Source organism: Triticum urartu, chromosome 1A (genome assembly GCF_056163025.1).
Source record: "Triticum urartu cultivar PI428250 chromosome 1A, HENAU_Tu73, whole genome shotgun sequence".
In the NCBI taxonomy this organism is placed as follows: Eukaryota; Viridiplantae; Streptophyta; class Magnoliopsida; order Poales; family Poaceae; genus Triticum; species Triticum urartu.
In genome coordinates this window covers 233622538-233644968 of record NC_141873.1, presented here as the reverse complement: position 1 = coordinate 233644968, position 22431 = coordinate 233622538, and positions in this window count along the sequence as shown.

The window sequence follows — 22431 nt, the reverse complement described above, 5'->3', positions numbered from 1 at the left end:
GACACGCAGGTCATAAATAAATAAAGACAACTCCTATGGCTGCTGCCGGTTGTCATACTCATCGACATGCAAGTCGTGATTCCTATTACAAGAACATGATCAATCTCATACATCACATATATCATTCATCATTCATCACAACCTTTGGCCATATCACATCACAAAACACTTGCTGCAAAAACAAGTTAGACGTCCTCTAATTGTTGTTGCAAGTTTTTACGTGGCTGCTATAGGTTTCTAGCAAGAACGTTTCTTACCTACGCCAAAACCACAATGTGAATTGCCAATTTCTATTTACCCTTCATAAGGATCCTGTTCATCGAATCCGATCCGACTAAAGTGGGAGAGACAGACACCCGCCAGCCACCTTATGCAACTAGTGCATGTCAGTCGGTGGAACCGGTCTCACGTAAGCGTACGTGTAAGGTTGGTCCGGGCCGCTTCATCCCACGATGCCGCCGAATCAAGATAAGACTAGTAACGGCAAGAAAATTGACAATATCAACGCCCACAACTACTTTGTGTTCTACTCATGCATAGTAACTACGCATAGACCTAGCTCATGATGCAACTGTTGGGATCGTAGCAGAAATTAAAAATTTTCTACGCATCACCAAGATCAATCTATGGAGTATTCTAGCAATGAGGGGAATAGGAGTGCATCTACATACCCTTGTAGATCGCGAGCGGAAGCGTTCAAGTGAACGGGGATGATGGAGTCGTACTCGCCGTGATCCAAACCACCGATGACCAAGTGCCGAACGGACAGCACCTCCATGTTCAACACACATACGGTTGGGAAGACGTCTCCTCCTTCTTGATCCAGCAAGGGGGAAGGAGAGGTTGATGAAGATCCAGCAGCACGACGGCGTGGTGGTGGATGCAGCAGGATCCCGGCAGGGCTTCGCCAAGCACAAGCGGGGAGGAGAGGTGTTACGGAGGGAGAGGGAGGCGCCAAGAGCAAGGAGCGGCTGCCCTCCCTCCCTTCCACTATATATAGGGGCTAGGGGGGGCGCATGCCCCCTTGGAGATCCCATCTAAGGGGGGGGGCGGCCCCTGGGGGCAACGGCCCCCTTAGGGTTTCCAACCAGGGGGCGCATGCCCCCTCGGGGGGCAACGGCCCCCTAGGGTTTCCAACCCTAGGCGCCTTGGGCCCTTGGGTGGGGTGCACCAGCCCATCAGGGGCTGGTTCCCACGCCACTTCAGCCCATGGGGCCCTCCGGGATAGGTGGCCCCATCCGATGGACCCCCGGGACCCTTCCGGTGGTCCCGGTACAATACCGGTAACCCCCGAAACCTTCTCGCTGGCCGAAACTGGACTTCCTATATATAAATCTTTACCTCCGGACCATTCCGGGACTCCTCGTGACGTCCGGGATCTCATCCGGGACTCCGAACAACTTTCGGGTTACTGCATACTAATATCTCTACAACCCTAGCGTCACCGAACCTTAAGTGTGTAGACCCTACGGGTTCGGGAGACACGCAGACATGACCGAGACGCCTCTCCGGTCAATAACCAACAATGGGATCTGGATACCCATGTTGGCTCCCACATGCTCCTCGATGATCTCATCGGATGAACCACGATGTCGAGGACTTAATCAATCCTGTATTCAATTCCCTTTGTCAATCGGTACGTTACTTGCCCGAGACTCGATCGTCGGTATCCCAATACCTTGTTCAATATCGTTACCGGCAAGTCACTTTACTCGTACCGTAATGCATGATCCCGTGACCAACCCCTTGGTCACATTGAGCTCATTATGATGATGCATTACCGAGTGGGCCCAGAGATACCTCTCCGTCATACGGAGTGACAAATCCCAGTCTCGATTCGTGCGAACCCAACAGACACTTTTGGAGATACCTGTAATGTACCTTTATAGTCACCCAGTTACGTTGTGACGTTTGGCACACCCAAGGCACTCCTACGGTATCCAGGAGTTGCACAATCTCATGGTCTAAGGAAATGATACTTGACATTCAGAAAAGCTACAGCAAACGAACTACACGATCTTTGAGCTAAGCTTAGGATTGGGTCTTGTCCATCACATCATTCTCCTAATGATGTGATCCTGTTATCAATGACATCCCCATGTCCATAGCCAGGAAACCATGACTATCTGTTGATCAACGAGCTAGTCAACTAGAGGCTCACTAGGGACACATTATGGTCTATGTATCCACACATGTATTACGATTTCCGGATAATACAATTATAGCATGAATAATAGACAATTATCATGAACAAAGAAATATAATAATCATTTTATTATTGCCTCTAGGGCATATTTCCAACAGTGTGTTGGTCCCCTCCCACCTCTTCGACGCGTACTATATATTCCCACTGTCGGTGTCAAAACCGGCGGATCTCGGGTAGGGGGTCCCGAACTGTGCGTCTAAGGCGGATGGTAACAGGAGGCAGGGGACACGATGTTTACCCAGGTTCGGGCCCTCTTGATGGAGGTAATACCCTACGTCTTGCTTGATTGTTCTTGATGATATGAGTATTACAAGAGTTGATCTACCACGAGATCAGAGAGGCTAAACCCTAAAAGCTAGCCTATTGTATGATTGTCTGTTGTCCTACGGACTAAAACCCTCTGGTTTATATAGACACCGGAGGGGGCTAGGGTTGCCTAGCTTGCCTTCCACGCCAAGTAGAGTCCTATTCGGACACGAGACGAAGTCTTCAATCTTGTATCTTCATAGTCCAACAGTCCGGCCAAAGGATATAGTCCGGCTGTCCGGAGACCCCCTAATCCAGGACTCTCTCAGTAGCCCCCGAACCAGGCTTCAATGACATTGAGTCTGGCGCGCAGTATTGTCTTCGGTATTGCAAGGTGGGTTCTTCTCCAAATCTTGAATGTCTGTTAAGTAGTGTCCGGCCCCATAAATGTTGGACTTCTTGGCTTCTGTGCTCAATATGGGCTATCTTCCACGCGTCGAACGAATACGAGGAGCCAAGGCGTTTTTACATTAGCCCCCCAAGCCAGGTAAATAAATTTTCTATTAAAGGGATGGGGATTCTTAGATCCAATCCATACCATCCTCCCACGGCGAGAATCCATCGGAGCGTGCTTCGGAAAAATCCACTCCAACATGGCCGACCATCGCAACTCCTCCTCCCACCCCCGTAGCCCTAAGCCCGGTGATTGGGAGAGGTGTTCCTTCCCACACAGTCGATTAGTAGAGCTGCAGACTCAGGGATTTCTCCCTCCAGCGTATATGGTCCCCGTCCGAGCCAGGCTCACCACCTATAATGGCGGGGAGCAAGCGGAGAGCTTCCCCAGCCCCTCTAAGGGGGAGCGGGTGTGCCTTGTTCCTTACTTACTAAGGGGACTCGGATTTCCAATTCATCTGTTCCTCCGCGGGCTCCTGGAGTTTTACGGCCTCCAACTGCATAATTTCACCCCTGCTTCCATATTACACATCGCCGGCTATGTTTCCCTTTGCGAGCTATTTCTGGGCTGCGAGGCTCTTTTCGAGCTATGGAAAAGGTTATTTTGCCTTGTGCCCCGCACACAGAAGGGGTCACTTTATCAAGTGGGCGGAGCCGAAATATGGCACATCGCCGAAACCGGATACCTGTCCGGTACTCCGAAGAAGACGTCCGAAGACTGGCCTTCGGAGTGGTTTTATATGGAGGACGTCCCCCTTCTAGACCCTGTTCGGCGGGGTCTTCCTGAGTTCAACAATGCTCCTCTGAAGAAACGCCAAAGCTGGTGCCCACGAAGCCCCCAGGAGGAAGACAATGGAGAAGTCCTTTACCTGATGAACTGGATTAAAGCGCTGGCTCAATCAGGATTGACAATAGTCGAGGTTATGTCAATATTCATAATGCGGGGAGTGCAGCCACTTGAATATCGAGGGCACCCCCTGTGGTGTTTTAACGGGAAGATGATGCCACCCGCTGCGGGCGTAAGGGACGGGACTTCGCAGCTGCTTTAGAAAAAATTCTGTTTGAGTTGCTCAAGGGAGAGGAAGAGGAGTTCATCCGTATCAAGCCACGGGATGGATTCTCTATGTACAACCCTCCAAGCTGGGTGAGTTATACCTCTTTACTCCCATTCTTCCCGTATTCTTCGTCGTAGGTACTCACCTTGCCATTTTACGGCAGGAACTGCGAAAAGCTGTAAGGGAGGTCAACAACCCATCTCCACAACCAGAGGACCCTGGCTGGGCCCTCGGTCCCGGACTCGAAGAGGATCCGGACATATTCGTGGAGCTGATAGACAGGCAATTCTATCAATTGAGCCGTGATGACGCCATGGTGGCCATAACGGCCGACTATCCCGGACTGCTCCCTGCGTCGCACGTAAGAAAAACCAAAATCCCAACTCCAAAAATCGGATCCCTTTTAGACACTTCACCTACCGTACACATATGGTGTTTTACAGGGAAGGCATTCGGGACGCCGTGCCGAACCCGCAGCAACTCGCCAACAAGAGGCACCGAAGCCGGGTAGGCCAAAAAGGAAGGCGGTCAGGACAGAGACGCCGTCGCAGAGGTATGACACAAAACCTTGCTCTGTGGTTGTCGTCTTTCTTAAAATGCAATGACTATATCCGAAGAGGCTGCCGATCACGCCTCCACTAGTCGGGCTCCAGGGCCGGGCATAGAGGCGGAAGCCAACATGGGGCGGACGCCGGATGCTCCTCCTACAGAGGATGCAGATAGACTATCCGCTACAAATTCAGAAGTGGAGAGCGCCATGAATCGTAGGCGTCGCTAGGCCATACTCCATGACGCTTGTTTCTCGCCAGAGGCATTTGATGCCTTCAATTCCGGAGACGCGTACATCCGTGCTGCTCAAAATGGTCTAGCCAGAGCCACGAACCAGTATGTAAGGGATATACGGGTAAGCAAATCTGACGATTATATGTATCAGTAGCCCCTGAGACTTGAAACAGTTGATGCAACTGATTTAAGGGTCATTATTTGTGCAGGTTCTTACGGAGAAGAATTCCCAATTGTCTCAAGGGCTAGACGAGTGTAAGGCCCAGCTGGAAGCCGCTGTTGCCGCATTGAAGGAGTCCAAAAAGGGCCCCCCTGGTAACTCTTTTGTCTATTGCAAAGAATATTAGTACCAGGTAGTATGCGGAATGTATGCACACCTAACAATAGATGTTGCAGGTGGCCCCGGAGTGAATCCGGAGGCCGTGGAGGCGGATACGGCATGTGATGATCGACAATGAAATGCTGGCGAGCGCGTGCTGACGCGAGTCAGGCAGGAGAAAAATGATCTCCAAGACGCCAATATCCGGCTGGGCGTGGAACTGAAGGATGTCTGAGCCCAGCTTGCGGACTCCATGAAGGAGAATAAACGGCTTCGGCACGGCATTTTTAGCAAGTGCTTAAACGGACTTTTTAAAGGAGTTCGGCGAAGAAGCCTGCTAACAACGTTATGTCTACAGGTATGCTAACGGGTCGTCCCACGGAGGAGATGCCCGGGTCTTCGGGTGATCTTCTACCAGAGCTCTCACAACTGCACGAACAAGTTCGGCAGGTGATGCAGAGTATTGCTCAAGCCTTGTGGCCATCCGCGTCCCCGCCAGGAGGCATGGGGGAGCTTATAGAGAAGCTCAAGGGAGCACGGCGGCGCTTCCGATTATGGAAGATATCAGCCTGCCGACAAGGTGCAAGGGATGCCTGGGCTATGGTGAAGACACGATATACCAAGGCTGACCCAAACCATATGGCCGAGGTCGGACCTGTGGGGCCCGATGGGAAAGAGATCCCCGTCAGTTTAGTGTATGATCAAGTAGAATTAGCCGCAAAGTATTCCCAACAGAATTGTAGGCTAGACAGCCTGTTGGATGGTATAGAAGAAGAATTTAATCAGTCTTAGTGACTGTGTACTTCAAGTGACATATCTAATGTCCCCAGCCGGATTGTAAATCATTTGTCATGGCAGACCTTTTCGCTTCGACCTATGGACCCGATAGTCCGGAGTGTATTCGAATACCCACTCGGTTATATAAGAACCGGGGTATGCATGGAAACCAGGCGTAGGGGTCATAAGTGCTTGAATAGACAAGTATCCAACTAGCTATGTTATATTACATGGATAGTAAGAAACATCTTCCAGGGAGAATAGTTCCGTTAAGGGTTCCTTTCCCTAGGTACGCATGCCCTAATGTGCATGTCCGGACTGCGAGACGCAGGCTAAAAACATCTGGGGGTGTGTAGTAATTTAAATGAAAGTCATCTTTTATTCACCGACCGAATATTCCCTTAAGAACACTAGCTTTCGGCTTCACCCAGTCTGAGGTACACATCCGGCTGACCCGGCAGTAACAATCGCAGAGGTGCTCCCCTTATGCCCTAGCCGAATTAACGGGAACGTAGGGCATAAATACAAGAGCCAGGCAACCCAGCTTGGCCAAAACTTAAGTCATATCGATGCATATAATGGTGAAAAAGGTACATGCGGAAGAATAACACATGTGCGGGGCATAAAGCCCGAAAAGGTAATTAGATTAGGCTTCTGTATAAGAAGCCCCCAGGTATATTGAGCGCGGTAGCGTGCCAAGATTGTGTAACCAAGACACAAGTGTAGCCCTTTAGGGCCTTGAAGAAAAAAAGGAGAAAGAGAGAAAAACAGGTGTGTAAAAAATTGATGGAGGTAAGGAGACGAACATAGAGTCCGACACTAGGCGTAGAATCTTCGGAGTCTGGCTGCGTTCCATGGGTTTGGCTCGAGTCGATTATCCGATGCATCCCGCAGACGGTACGCTCCACCGGTCAGAACCTGATAATGAAGGGACCTTCCCATTTGGGCTTGAGCTTGTTCTTTTTCTTCTCTGGTAGGCGTAGAACTAGTTCGCCAACGTTATAGGTTTTGGCCCGCACTTCTCTGCTTTGATACCTTCGAGCCTGTTGCTGATAGAATGCGGAACGGGCTTTTGCTACATCGCGATCCTCCTCCAGGGCATCCAAACTGTCCTGCCGATCGAGCTCGGCCTCTCTTTCTTCGTACATGCGCACTCGAGGTGAGTCATGAATTATGTCGCAAGGCAGCACCGCCTCAGCGCCATACACCATAAAAAACGGTGTGTATCCGGTAGTGCGATTCGGCGTGGTCCGCATCTCCCAAAGTACGGAGTCGAGCTCCTCTACCCAATGAGTGTCTGATTCCTTTAAATATCGGACTAATATGGGTTTAATGCCGCTCAGGATAAGACCATTCGCTCGTTCGACTTGACCGTTAGTTTGTGGATGATAGACAGAAGCATAATCGAGCTTGATGCCCATGTTGCTGCACCAAAGTTTCACCTCGTCGGCTGTAAAGTTCGTGCCGTTGTCAGTGATGATGTTGTGGGGGACGCCATAACGGTGTACAACCCCGGATATGAAGTCTATCACCAGTACGGATTCAGCCGTTTTGACAGGTTTGGCTTCTATCCATTTGGTGAATTTATCCACCATGACCAGTAAGTATTTTTTCTTATGGGTTCCCCCTTTGAGGGGTCCGACCATATCGAGCCCCCAGACCGCAAAGGGCCAAGTAATGGGGATTGTTTGGAGGATGGTAGGTGGCATGTGGCTTTGGTTTGCAAAAAGTTGGCAACCGACACAATGTTGTACCAGATGTTGTGCATCTGCCCGGGCCGTCGACCAATAAAAACCTGTACGGAAGGCCTTGCTTACAAGGGCCCGGGCTGCGGCGTGGTGGCCTCCGAGTCCAACATGGATTTCTGCCAAAAGCTTCTGCCCTTCCTCTTCGGAGATGCACCTTTGAAGGACTCTGGTTGTGCTTTTCTTATAAAGCTCTCCCTCATGGACCTTGTAGGCTTTAGATCGCCGCACTATGTAGCGGGCCTCATTTTGGTCCTCGGGTAATTCCTGTCTAGTTAGGTAGGCTAGGAATGGTTCTATCCACGGGGCGATGACGACCATTATCACGTGGGCTGAAGGTGTTATTTCGGTGGCAGAGCCTCCGATTGCGTCAGAGTATTCGGTATCTAGGGTTGTGGTCGGGTCCGGACTATTTTTGCTAGTGTCCCCTTCCCATACCACTGATGGTTTAAACAGTCTTTCTAGGAAGATGTTCGGTGGGATAGGGTCGCGTTTAGCACCGATACGGGCGAGGATGTCCGCCGCTTGGTTGTTTTCCCGAGCCACATGGTGTAATTCAAGCCCTTCGAACCGAGCTGACATTTTGAGGACGGCGTTGCGATATGCCGCCATTTTCGGATCCTTGGCGTCGAAGTCTCCATTTATTTGGGATATTGCAAGGTTTGAATCCCCACGCACCTCTAGGCGTTGGATGCCCATGGAGACTGCCATCCGGAGACCGTGTAATAGGGCCTCGTATTCGGCTGCGTTATTGGAGTCTGTGTATAGTATTTGGAGTATGTATTGCACTGCATCTCCGGTGGGGGACGTCAGGACGACGCCAACCCCCAGACCAGCCAGCATTTTAGAGCCGTCAAAGTGCATGATCCAATTGGAGTATGCGCCATACTCTTTAGGGAGTTCGTCTTCCGTCCATTCGGCGACGAAATTGGCCAATACTTGCGACTTAATGGCTCGCCGTGGTTTGTATGTTATGTCGAACGGGAGGAGCTCGATGGCCCATTTGGCAATCCGGCCCGTGGCATCGCAGTTGTTTATTATGTCATTGAGTGGTACTTCGGAGGCCACCGTGATTGAACACTCTTGAAAGTAGTGTGGTAATTTCCGGGATGCCATGAATACCGCGTATGCTATCTTTTGATAATGTGGGTACCGTGATTTGCATGGAGTGAGGACGGTGGATACATAATATACCGGTTTTTGAAGTGGGAATTTATGTCCGTCCATCTCTCATTCGACGACGAGCACTACGCTTACAACTTGATGAGTTGCCGCTATATATAATAGCATTGGTTCGCCAACAGTTGGCGCGGCCAAGATTGGGTTAGTGGCCAGGAGGGCTTTTATTTCTTCCAGTCCGGCCGTGGCTGCGTCCGTCCACTCGAAGTGTTCGGTGCGCCGAAGAAGGCAATAAAGGGGAAGTGCCTTTTCTCCTAATCGGGAGATAAAGCGGCTTAAAGCCGCCACACATCCAGTCAATTTCTGGATTTTCTTGAGGTCAGTTGGGATATCCAACTGCGACAGAGCTCGGATTTTAGCCGGATTTGCTTCAATTCCTCTAATGGAGACGATGAAGCCCAGGAGCTTTCCGGCGGGAACGCCGAAAACGCATTTTTCTGGATTGAGCTTAATGTCGTATGTCCGGAGATTGGTGAACGTGAGCCTCAAGTCGTCTATTAAAGAGTCGACATGTCTGGTTTTAATGACCACATCATCTACATATGCCTCCACAGTCTTGCCGATCTGCTTTTCTAGACATGTCTGGATCATGCGCAAATATGTTGCGCCGACGTTTTTGAGCCCGAAGGGCATTGTATTAAAACAGAAGGGGCCGTACGGTGTGATAAATGCCGTTGCGGCTTGATCAAACTCCGCCATCCTAATTTGGTGGTAACCGGAGTATGCATCGAGGAAGCACCATGATTCGTGTCCCGCGGTAGCGTCGATGATTTGATCGATGCGAGGGAGTGGAAAGGGATCCTTTGGGCAAGCCTTATCAAGGTCTTTGAAGTCGACGCATAGGCGCCAGGATTTGTCCTTCTTTGGTACCATCACCAGGTTTGCTAGCCAGTCCGGATGTTTTATTTCCCTAATAAATCCGGCCTCCAGTAGCTTGGCTAGCTCTTCTCCAATGGCTTGTCGCTTAGGTTCAGAGAAACGCCGAAGAGTCTGCTTGACCGACTTGAATACTTTTAGCACATTAAGGCTATGCTCGGCCAATCTGCATGGGATTCCTGGCATGTCTGAAGGATGCCAAGCGAATATGTCCCAATTCTCGCGCAGAAACTCCCGTAGTACGGCGTCTACATCGAGGTTTAACTGTGCCCCGATGGATGCTGTTTTTGTGGGGTCCATTGGATGGACTTGGAATTTGACTATTTCATCCGTTGGTTTAAAGGAGGTGGACTTGGATCTTTTGTCTAGTATCACATCGTCCCTGTCCACCGTGGAGCGCAGCGCGGTTAACTCCTCCGCCACAAGGGTTTCGGATAATGCCTCGAGGGCTAGTGCGACTGTTTTGTTCTCGGCGCGGAGTGCTATGTCCGGATCACTAGCTAGAGTGATGATTCCATTGGGTTCGGGCATTTTGAGCTTCATGTACCCGTAATGGGGTATGGCTTGAAAAATCATGAATGCCTCCCACCCTAGAAGGGAGTGGTATCAGCTACTAAACGGGGCCACTTGGAATGTAATTTCTTCGGACCTGTAATTCTCCGGAGTGCCGAATACCACATCAAGTGTGATTTTCCCAGCGCAACGAACCTCCCGACTAGGGATGATTCCTCGGAAGGTCGTACTACTTTGCTGTAATGCCCTCGATGCGGCTATATCTCCCACGTGTCGAGGCACGACTTAGAGGCATAACCGCATTGAAAGCAATGTTGCAAGTTAGGCAATCTTCACAACATCCCATGTAATATAGATAATAAAAGGGGAGATACATAGTTGGCTCACACTCGCCACGTCAATCAAAGTACATAATTAACATTACAACATTCAAACACTCATGGCCCGACTACGGCGCCAAAATGAAAGATAAACCCAACATGCGACACGGTCCCGATCACCCCAACTGGGCACCACTACTGATCATCAGGGAAAGACACGTAGTATCGTTGAGAGTCCTCGTCGAACTCCCACTTGAGCTCAAGCGCGTCACCTGGAGCGGAATCATCAGGCCCTGCATCTAGTTTGGAAGTAATCTGTGAGCCACAGGGACTCAACAATCTCGCACCCTCGCGATCAAGACTATTTAAGCTTATAGGTAAGGCAAGGAAAAAAATGTGGAGCTGCAGCAAGCGACTAGCATATATGGTGGCTAACCTGTTCGCAAAAGAGAGCGAGAAGAGGAGGCAAAGCGCGAGCGAGAAACTAGAGAGCAACCTGCGCGAGCATTACTCCAACACCGTGTTCACTTCCTGGACTCCGCCGAGAAGAGACCATCATGGTAACACACTCAGTTGATTCATTTTAATTAAGTTAAGGTTCAAGTTATCTACAACCGGACATTAACAAATTCCCATCTGCCCATAACCGCGGGCACGGCTTTCGAAAGTTCAAATCCCTGCAGGGGAGTCCCAACTTAGCCCATGACAAGCTCTCACGGTCAACGAAGGAATAGACCTCCTCCCGAGACGTTCCGATCAGACTCGGTATCCCGGTTCTTCAAGACACTTCGACAGGTTAAAACAAATCCAGCAACACCGCCCGAATGTGCCGACAAATCCCGATAGGAGCTGCACATATCTCGTTCTCAGGGCACACTCAGATTGTCCAAACTTCCGGTAGGCCAGCCCAGAGTTGCCCCTAGTGGCCACCGGCGGCTGACGAGGTGGACCAACACTCAGAGGAGCACTGACCCGGGGGGGTTTAAAATAAGATGACCCTCGGGCTCCGGAAACCCAAGGGAAAAAGGGGCTAGGTGGCAAATGGTAAAACCAAGGTTGGGCATTGCTGGAAAAGTTTTAATCAAGGCGAACTATCAAGGGGTTCCCATTATCACCCAACCACGTAAGGAACGCAAAATCCGGGAACATAACACCGATATGACGGAAACTAGGGCGGCAAGAGTGGAACAAAACACTAGGCGAGAGGCCGAGCCTTCCACCCTTTACCAAGTATATAGATGCATTAAGATAACATGGCAATATAATGATATCCCAACAAGTAAATAATGTTCCAACAAGGAACGGTCTCCAATCTTCACCTGCAACTAGCAACGCTATAAGAGGGGCTGAGCAAAGTGGTAACATAGCCAATCAATGGTTTGCTAGGACATGGTGGGTTAGAGGTTTGACATGGCAATTTGGGAGGCTTCAAAGCAAGTGGTAGGCATCGTAGCATGGCATAGCAAAAGAGCGAGCATCTAGCATAGCAAAGATAGTAGTGATTTCGAGGGTATGATCATCTTGCCTGCAAAGTTGTCAGAGTTGACTGGATCCTCGAAAGCAAACTCAACGGGATCCTCGTTAGCGAACTCGTCTCCCGGCTCTACCCAAACAAGACAAACAAGCAAACAGAGCACAATCAACCACGTGAAAACTCAAACAACATGATGCAAAGATGGTATGCTATGCGGGATGCGATATGTGATGCATATGCAAGATTTGACAAGGAATGAATGAACCTGGCCTCAACTTGGAAATCCAAGTGTGCCACTGGAAAGATGAGATGGAATCGCTTGAAAACGATATAAAGATCACCGGAATCGGAGTTATGGTTTGGAAATGGCAAGCAATTCAAATATGGTCACGTTCTGCGATTTACGGCAAGTAGCCATCTAAATGCAACAAGATGAACATGCTACAGCACTCAAACATGGCATCAAAATACATGGCACGGATCCATTCATGATGCTTAACAAAAGTCTAGAACTGAGCTATGGCCAAATCATCCATTAACAGGTTCAAACAAGCATGGCAAAAATGCATTTGACAAACAGATCTCAGACTTAGTGAAATTAACACTTGTCTGGAATTTCAGATCAGATAGCACTCTTTGGAGCATGAAAACAATATGCTACAGGATCTGAACATGGCAAAGTAAAGCATGGCATGGAGCTACTCAAAGATCTTAACAAAAGTCCCTTAGTGACCTTGAGCCAAAAGGTATCCGAAAATACAATTGCAAGCATGTGAACATGGCAAAAACATAATCAGTTCTCAGACTTAGTGCAAATTGGAGGATGCTGAAAACAGATATCAAGTAGGCATGTTTACGAGCTCGATGCACTCACTATAGAGCAAGTCATGACAATCTAAGCATGCACCCATCAAGAATACACAAAATACAAGCTAGACATGGCAAGAACAATAACATAGTATGCACGGATCAACTACAACATCATCGGCAAAATCACTAACAAGTAGACGATCTGCCTAGATTCACGAAATGACAAAAGTAGAGCTCGATTGACTCAAGCTAGGGTGCTCCATAATTACAAACAAAGACATGGATGGATAGAGCACTACACGATTAACAAAACATCCTTACTGATCATCCTCAAAAGAGGCACGGATCACTAGGAAACAACATGAACATATGGCCATATGGGATAAACAGGTCAAGGACTTAGTGGAAATGCTAAGTCCCTGAAATCAGCATTACCAAGTGCCTCACTTTGCAAGCTTGTGCTAGTCACCACACACATCACAAAAATACATGGGTTGGACCTCTGGAAAGATGGCAAAACCCTTAACAAAACATATGTAGAGCTCATGGGCATATCATGCACACATTAATCATGGCAAAAATGACAAATATCTAAATGGAGCAGCAGATCTGACAAATATCCCAAATAGCACTCTTCTAACAGCATTTCGGGCACCAAGATGAACTCAAATGAAAATGATGCAAGGAGATGAAATGATGTACTCTCTGAGATGAACATTTTTATATGCTATATGCCCAAAACGGAGTTACGGATGCAAAGTTACGATGCGATGAACAGGAGCAAATAATTAGGGTTTCGAGGCAAAAGTTAACCCAAACGGGATCTCAGATCTAGATCCAGGGCACGCGGTTCGAGGTTCGTCCTCGCCGGAGATGGAGCTCGCCGGAGTCGAACTTGGCACGGAGGAGGGGCTCGCCGGCCGGTGGTGGTGGCCGCGGGCGCGCGGGACGGCGAGGTGCGGTCGGTGGAGGGAGGAGCTGGCCGCGGCGGCGCTTGCTCCGCCGGCAATGGCGCGGCGGTGGTGAGGAGGCTCTCGGGCGGCGGGCGGCGAAAGGCGGTGGGGTCCGGCGGGGAGCGGCAGGAGGAGCCGGCCCGGACGGGAGGAGGACGGCGGTGGGGGCGCGATGGTGCGGCGGCTCGGGCGCGCGGGCCGGGAGGGCCCCGCCTGGGCCCCGGCGGGCCGGCGCGCGGGCAGGACGGTGATGTGGGCGCGGCGGCGCGGGCCAATGGTGGCGTGACACGTGGTGGCGGGGTGGAGACGGACACGTCCGGCCCGAGGAAAAATTGTCCGGCGGCGGCGCGTGGAGTGGATCTAGGGTTTCGTCCGTGAGTTGAAATGGGGGGCTCTATATATAGAGGTGGAGGGAGCTAGGAGAGTCCAAATGAGGTGCGGTTTTCGGTCACGCGATCGTGATCGAACGCTCTAGATGATGGAGAGGGTTTTGGTGGGTTTTGGGCCAAATTGGAGAGGTGTTGGGCTGCAACACACACGAGGCCTTTTCAGTCCCTCGGTTAACCGTTGGAGTATCAAACGAAGTCCAAATGATACGAAACTTGATAGGCGGTCTACTGGTAGTAAACCAAGGCCGCTTGGCAAGTCTCAGTCCAATCCGGAAATGTTTAATCCCCACACACAAAAGAAAGGTAGAATTGACCACCGGAGGAGAACGAAGCGCCGGAATGCAAAACGGACAACGGGGAAAATGCTCGAATGCATGAGATGAACACGTATGCAAATGCAATGCACATGATGACATGATATGAGATGCATGACAACAATAACAACACACGGAGGCAAAAACCCGAACCTGAGAAAATAAAATAACTTAAGGCCGAAAACGGCAAGAGTTGGAGTACATATTTGGTAAATCATATCCGGGGTGTTACAACACTCCACCACTACGAAAGGATCTCGTCCCGAGATCTAGGACTGAAAGAACGCCGGGTACTCAGAACAGAGGTGATCCTCGCGTTCCCATGTAGCTTCACGGTCAGAATGGTGTGACCACTTGACTTTGAGGAATTTGATTGACTTGTTGCGAGTCTTGCGTTCAGTCTCTTCAAGAATAGCAACTGGGTGCTCACGATAGGAGAGATCTTCTTGGAGCTCAATGTCCTCGAAGTTGACGGTGCGGTCAGGAGTCTTGAAGTACTTTCGGAGCTGAGAGACATGGAACACGTCATGAACATTTGCAAAGTTTGAAGGAAGCTCGAGTTTATAAGCGAGATCGCCTCTCTTGCTGACAATCTTGAAAGGTCCCACGTATCTAGGGGCAAGCTTCCCTTTGATACCGAAGCGACAAGTACCTTTCATCAGAGAGACGCGGAGGTAAGCATGATCTCCGATCTCGAAAGCCAAATCACGGTGCTTACTGTCATAGTAGCTCTTCTGGCGGGATTGGGCTGCTTTGAGGTTATCTCGAATGACTTTGCACATCTCCTCTGCCTCTGTGATTAAGTCATTTCCGAGAAGCTGACGTTCACCGGTTTCAGACCAGTTGAGAGGGGTACGGCACTTCCTGCCATACAGAATTTCAAATGTGGCCTTGCCCGAACTTGCTTGAAAACTGTTGTTGTAGGAGAATTCAGCATATGGAAGACAATCCTCCCACTTCATGCCGAAGGAGATCACACAAGCCCTGAGCATATCTTCAAGAATCTGGTTGACACGCTCGACTTGACCGCTAGTTTGAGGATGGAAAGCTGTGCTGAAGCGGATGTTGGTGCCCATGGCCTTCTGAAAAGAATCCCAAAACTTTAAGGTAAAGATGCTGCCATGGTCTGAAGAGATCACTTGAGGAATACCGTGCAGAGAGACAATTCGAGAGGTATAGAGTTCCGCCAATTGAGTTGCAGTGATTGACTCTTTGATAGGCAGAAAGTGAGCCACTTTAGTGAGTTTGTCGATGACAACGAATATAGCATCATTGCCACGCTTGGACTTTGGAAACCCAGTCATGAAGTCCATCTCAATGTGGTCAAACTTCCATTCTGGAATGGCAAGAGGTTGGAGGAGACCAGCTGGCCTTTGGTGTTCTGCCTTCACTCTTCTACAGACATCACACTCATTCACGAATTGAGCAATCTCGCGCTTCATTCGAGTCCACCAATAAGCCTGCTTGAGGTCCTGATACATCTTCGTGCTCCCAGGGTGGATGGAGAGGAGAGAATTGTGAGCCTCGTTCATGATAACCTTACGAAGATCACCTTTGGGCACAACAATATGATCCTCGAAGAAGAGAGTATCCTTGTCATCAAGGCGGTAGCACTTGTACTTGGGTTGACTCTTGGCAATCCCAATCTTCACCTTTTTCACCATAGCATCAAGAAGCTGAGCTTGGCGAATCTGGTCTTCCAAGGTAGGAGAGACTTGAAGGTTGGCGAGGAAACCTTGAGGAAAAACATGCAGATTAAGTTTGCGGAAAGCTTCACAAAGCTCGGGTTGATAAGGCTTGAGAATCAGACTGTTGCAATAAGCCTTCCTGCTCAATGCGTCAGCAATCACATTGGCCTTGCCTGGAGTATACTCGATACTCGGATTATACTCTTGAATCATTTTGACCCATCGAGTTTGCCTGAGGTTGAGATTAGGCTGAGTGAAGATGTACTTGAGACTCTTGTGGTCAGTGAAGATGTCCACTTTTCTTCCCAATAAGAGATGTCTCCAAGTCAAAAGAGCATGCACAACTGCCGCCAACTCGAGATCACGAGTGGGGTAGTTTTTCTCGTTGGGCTTCAACTGGCGAGAGGTATAAGCAACAACTTTCTTCTCTTGCATCAATACTGCGCCAAGACCTTGGAGAGAGGCATCACAAAAGACCTCGTACGGCTTGGATTCAGCAGGCGGAGTCAGAACTGGAGCAGTGATCAATTTCTCTTTCAAAGTGTTGAAAGCAATGTCACACTCCGGAGACCAAACGTACTTGACGTGCTTCTGGAGAAGATTTGAGAGAGGCTTCGTGATCTTAGAAAAGTTTTCAATGAATCTTCGACAATAGCTTGCGAGACCGAGGAAGCTACGGAGTTGCTTCACATTCTGAGGAGGTTCCCAATTCACAATTGCAGACACCTTCTCAGGATTCACTGCAATGCCCTTGGCAGAGATGATATGACCAAGATAAAGAACCTCATCGAGCCAAAATTCGCACTTGGAGAACTTGGCGTAGAACTGGTGTTCTCTGAGCTTATCGAGTACCAAACGCAAGTGCTTGGCATGATCTTCCTTGTTCTTCGAGAAAACCAGAATGTCGTCGAGATAGACCAAAACGAAGTCATTGGTGTAGGCGTTGAAGATGAAGTTCATCATGCGAGAGAACGTCGGAGGAGCGTTGACGAGGCCAAAAGACATGACAGTGTATTCATATGAACCATAGCTTGTCCTGAAAGCCGTCTTGGGAATATCTTGCTCACGGATTCGAATCTGATGATAACCCATACGGAGATCAAGCTTGGAGAATACTTCGGCACCTTTGAGTTGTTCGAACAGCTCGTTGATGTTGGGAAGTGGGTATTTGTTCTTGATGGTCTTCTTGTTCAATGGACGGTAATCAACACAAAGTCGGTCCGTTCCATCCTGTTGTGAAGATTGCAACATAAAGTCTTCACATCCGAACAAAATGAACGAATGCATTCCTCTTGAAATGGTCACATATCCATAAATTGAGAAGCCACTTAGAATTTAGGTAGAGAAATAAATCAATAAGGTACGGATCAAGAACGAATACTCGGTAAGAAATCCCAATCTCAAACCAAATATCCATGGAAGAAGAACTAGAGCTACGAAAATTCCCACCTATGAAACTCCCGAACCTTTCCGGTTATGCAATCAGGTGTTGGGGATACAGGGGAAGCATAATATCTCACCCAAATCTAGCAAATCCTACATCCAGCTGTATCCATCCTTCAACACATAACCGAGAAAAACTTCGGAAACCATCTACCTCAACCTTCGAAAAGCATCTATTACACAAGTTATGGCGATACTCCAGAACTCCTGCCCCAGTACTGGGTGGCGTCGAGGTTATCTCACCAACGAACTGCATAAAAGAGATTTTCGATGTCGGCGTACTAAACTCAGGTATTCCAGAACTACAACGATAAAATTATGACGATAACACCTCAGAGCTCAACTCCCCGGGACACTTCCACAAAACCCCTGACAGGAGGCACCAAGACAATGTTCTCGTCACAAAACCATCGAAACGATTCCAAGATACCCGCGTGATCCTAAATTTTTTTTAGTGAAATTTGAGAAGAGAAGAGTCAAAACTCTACGTCAGGATGCCTTACCAGAGCGATGAGGAGACTGGGAAGTAAAAATAATTCCTAAACTCTCCGATATATAATTCCTAAATGACTCAAAACATTTTTCTAGACACAACTCGGCTGCTAAAATGATCAAGCAATGGGGCTCCTAAGGTCGGGGAAGGCTCTGATTACCAACTTGTAACGCCCTCGATGCGGCTATATCTCCCACGTGTCGAGGCACGACTTAGAGGCATAACCGCATTGAAAGCAATGTCGCAAGTTAGGCAATCTTCACAACATCCCATGTAATATAGATAATAAAAGGGGAGATACATAGTTGGCTTACACTCGCCACGTCAATCAAAGTACATAATTAACATTCAAACACTCATGGCCCGACTACGGCGCCAAAATGAAAGATAAACCCAACATGCGACACGGTCCCGATCACCCCAACTGGGCACCACTACTGATCATCAGGGAAAGACACGTAGTATCGTTGAGAGTCCTCGTCGAACTCCCACTTGAGCTCAAGCGCATCACCTGGAGCGGAATCATCAGGCCCTGCATCTGGTTTGGAAGTAATCTGTGAGCCACAGGGACTCAGAAATCTCGCACCCTCGCGATCAAGACTATTTAAGCTTATAGGTAAGGCAAGGAAAAAAATGTGGAGCTGCAGCAAGCGACTAGCATATATGGTGGCTAACCTGTTCGCAAAAGAGAGCGAGAAGAGGAGGCAAAGCGCGAGCGAGAAACTAGAGAGCAACCTGCGCGAGCATTACTCCAACACCGTGTTCACTTCCCGGACTCCGCCGAGAAGAGACCATCATGGTAACACACTCAGTTGATTCATTTTAATTAAGTTAAGGTTCAAGTTATCTACAACCGGACATTAACAAATTCCCATCTGCCCATAACCGCGGGCACGGCTTTCGAAAGTTCAAATCCCTGCATGGGAGTCCCAACTTAGCCCATGACAAGCTCTCACGGTCAACGAAGGAATAGACCTCCTCCCGAGACGTTCCGATCAGACTCGGTATCCCGGTTCTTCAAGACACTTCGACAGGTTAAAACAAATCCAGCAACACCGCCCGAATGTGCCGACAAATCCCGATAGGAGCTGCACATATCTCGTTCTCAGGGCAAACTCAGATTGTCCAAACTTCTGGTAGGCCAGCCCAGAGTTGCCCCTGGTGGCCACCGGCGGCTGACGAGGTGGACCAACACTCAAAGGAGCACTGACCCGGGGGGGTTTAAAATAAGATGACCCTCGGGCTCCGGAAACCGAAGGGAAAAAGGGGCTAGGTGGCAAATGGTAAAACCAAGGTTGGGCATTGCTGGAAAAGTTTTAATCAAGGCGAACTATCAAGGGGTTCCCATTATCACCCAACCGCGTAAGGAACGCAAAATCCGGGAACATAACACCGATATGACGGAAACTAGGGCGGCAAGAGTGGAACAAAACACTAGGCGAGAGGCCGAGCCTTCCACCCTTTACCAAGTATATATATGCATTAAGATAACATGGCAATATAATGATATCCCAACAAGTAAATAATGTTCCAACAAGGAACGGTCTCCAATCTTCACCTGCAACTAGCAACGCTATAAGAGGGGCTGAGCAAAGTGGTAACATAGCCAATAAATGGTTTGCTAGGACATGGTGGGTTAGAGGTTTGACATGGCAATTTGGGAGGCTTCAAAGCAAGTGGTAGGCATCGTAGCATGGCATAGCAAAAGAGCGAGCATCTAGCATAGCAAAGATAGTAGTGATTTTGACGGTATGATCATCTTGCCTGCAAAGTTGTCAGAGTTGACTGGATCCTCGAAAGCAAACTCAACGAGATCCTCGTTAGCGAACTCGTCTCCCGGCTCTACCCAAACAAGACAAACAAGCAAACGAAGCACAATCAACCACGTGAAAACTCAAACAACATGATGCAAAGATGGTATGCTATGCGGGATGCGATATGTGATGCATATGCAAGATTTGACAAGGAATGAATGAACCTGGCCTCAACGTGGAAATCCAAGTGTGCCACTGGAAAGATGAGATGGAATCGCTTGAAAACGATATAAAGATCACCGGAATCGGAGTTACGGTTTGGAAATGGCAAGCAATTCAAATATGGTCACGTTCTGCGATTTACGGCAAGTAGCCATCTAAATGCAACAAGATGAACATGCTACAGCACTCAAACATGGCATCAAAATACATGGCACGGATCCATTCATGATGCTTAACAAAAGTCTAGAACTGAGCTATGGCCAAATCATCCATTAACAGGTTCAAACAAGCATGGCAAAAATGCATTTGACAAACAGATCTCAGACTTAGTGAAATTAACACTTGTCTGGAATTTCAGATCAGATAGCACTCTTTGGAGCATGAAAACAATATGCTACAGGATCTGAACATGGCAAAGTAAAGCATGGCATGGAGCTACTCAAAGATCTTAACAAAAGTCCCTTAGTGACCTTGAGCCAAAAGGTATCCGAAAATACAATTGCAAGCATGTGAACATGGCAAAAACATAATCAGTTCTCAGACTTAGTGCAAATTGGAGGATGCTGAAAACAGATATCAAGTAGGCATGTTTACGAGCTCGATGCACTCACTATAGAGCAAGTCATGACAATCTAAGCATGCAACCATCAAGAATACACAAAATACAAGCTAGACATGGCAAGAACAATAACATAGTATGCACGGATCAACTACAACATCATCGGCAAAATCACTAACAAGTAGACGATCTGCCCAGATTCACGAAATGACAAAAGTAGAGCTCGATTGACTCAAGCTAGGGTGCTCCATAATTACAAAGACATGGATGGATAGAGCACTACACGATTAACAAAACATCCTTACTGATCATCCTCAAAAGAGGCACGGATCACTAGGAAACAACATGAACATATGGCCATATGGGATAAACAGGTCAAGGACTTAGTGGAAATGCTAAGTCCCTGAAATCAGCATTACCAAGTGCCTCACTTTGCAAGCTTGTGCTAGTCACCACACACATCACAAAAATACATGGGTTGGACCTTTGGGAAGATGGCAAAACCCTTAACAAAACATATGTAGAGCTCATGGGCATATCATGCACACATTAATCATGGCAAAAATGACAAATATCTAAATGGAGCAGCAGATCTGACAAATATCCCAAATATCACTCTTCTAACAGCATTTCGGGCACCAAGATGAACTCAAATGAAAATGATGCAAGGAGATGAAATGATATACTCTCTGAGATGAACATTTTTATATGCTATATGCCCAAAACGGAGTTACGGATGCAAAGTTACAATGCGATGAACAGGAGCAAATAATTAGGGTTTTGAGGCAAAAGTCAACCCAAACGGGATCTCAGATCCAGATCCGGGGCACACGGTTCAAGGTTCGTCCTCGCCGGAGATGGAGCTCGCCGGAGTCGAACTTGGCGCGGAGGAGGGGCTCGCCGGCCGGTGGTGGTGGCCGCGGGCGCGCGGGACGGCGAGGTGCGGCAGGTGGAGGGAGGAGCTGGCAGCGGCGGCGCTTGCTCCGCCGGCAATGGCGCGGCGGCGGCGAGGAGGCTCTCGGGTGGCGGGCGGCGAAAGGCGGCGGGGTCCGACGGGGAGCGGCGGGAGGAGCCGGCCCGGACGGGAGGAGGACGACGACGGGGGCGCGATGGTGCGGCGGCTCGGGCGCGCGGGCCGGGAGGGCCCCGCCTGGGCCCCGGCGGGCCGGCGCGCGGGCAGGACGGTGATGTGGGCGCGGCGGCGTGGGCCAATGGTGGCGTGACACGTGGCAGCGGGGTGGAGACGGACACGTCCGGCTCGGGGAAAAATTGTCCAGCGGCGGCGCGTGGAGTGGATCTAGGGTTTCGTCCGTGAGTTGAAATGGGGGGCTCTATATATAGAGGTGGAGGGAGCTAGGAGAGTCCAAATGAGGTGCGGTTTTCGGCCACGCGATCGTGATCGAACGCTCTAGATGATGGAGAGGGTTTTGGTGGGTTTTGGGCCAAATTGGAGAGGTGTTGGGCTGCAACACACACGAGGCCTTTTCGGTCCCTCGGTTAACCGTTGGAGTATCAAACGAAGTCCAAATGATACGAAACTTGACAGGCGGTCTACCGGTAGTAAACCAAGGCCGCTTGGCAAGTCTCGGTCCAGTCCGGAAATGTTTAATCCCCACACACAAAAGAAAGGTAGAATTGACCACCGGAGGAGAACGAAGCGCCGGAATGCAAAACGGACAACGGGGAAAATGCTCGAATGCATGAGATGAACACGTATGCAAATGCAATGCACATGATGACATGATATGAGATGCATGACAATGATAACAACACACGGAGGCAAAAACCCGAACCCGAGAAAATAAAATAACGTAAGGCCGGAAACAGCAAGAGTTGGAGTACATATTGGGTAAATCATAT